The sequence below is a fragment of the Parasteatoda tepidariorum genome, chromosome 4, assembly GCF_982258835.1.
Source record: "Parasteatoda tepidariorum strain Cologne lab strain chromosome 4, Ptep-v5.0, whole genome shotgun sequence".
NCBI classification, from domain to species: Eukaryota; Metazoa; Arthropoda; class Arachnida; order Araneae; family Theridiidae; genus Parasteatoda; species Parasteatoda tepidariorum.
The window spans coordinates 106,100,684-106,101,654 of record NC_141758.1 but is presented as its reverse complement, the minus strand read 5'-3'; positions in this window follow the sequence as shown (position 1 = coordinate 106,101,654).

The window sequence follows — 971 nt, the reverse complement described above, 5'->3', positions numbered from 1 at the left end:
TAGAAGAAATAAATAATGTAGGCGAAGAGTTTTCGGAAATGGATGAAGATGAATTTTCTGAAAATGAGGATATACTGGTTGAACGTAAGACATGCCAAATAGGATATTGTAACGACAATAAAAGCCATCAAAATTTGTTCTAAATGTGAAAAATATGTCTGCGGAAAATATACAATGGAAACACCCTGTATATGTAAAATACACGTTGAGCAATGAATCAAAAATCCTTATTCTTTGTGTTTGTAATACATAAAAATTGGCAATATATAAAATTTTGTTTAATTATAATAAATTTTTTTGTTTATTTCCTTCCTAATATATCCATATTTCCTACATTCAATCAAGAAAAGTGTTGGTATGTTTAGTGTTAAATTCACATTTTTTTGGCCAAATAAATTAAAATCCAATTTTTATAATCTATTCCTTTGACATAAATATTCACATTTTAGTTTTTTTACCCCCTATTTTAGACTTAATCCTAAAAAATAAGATTGAAGGGAGCCCCTGAAAATGAGGAAAATCAAAAGTAACAACTATTATTTTGATCACCCTTAAATTAAAAAAAATAATAATAAGTTTAAAAAAAGTTCGAAGTTATGCTTAGGGTTAAATAATACCCCCAACTGAATTCGAGTATTTAATTAAAAGGAAATAATTTTGTTGATTGTCGATAATGGCCAAATTTATTATCCTTACCTTCGGTGCCCTTGATTTGCACCCTCCTCTGTTTTCGTCAAAAATTGAAGGGAGATTGATCACTATTTCACGATATCGCTAAATATTCATAAGCCTAACCGACCATATAAGGGTACAAAATGTATATCACGGGCTCGTCGGGCAATTTAATTTCCGAGCCGTGGACAAAACAGTATTTCCCACAAAATTTGCGTTTTCATACTTAAGGACTGCACTACATAAATAAATATAAACTTTAAAAGACTAAAAATAAACGATCAAAGGAATAGAAATGT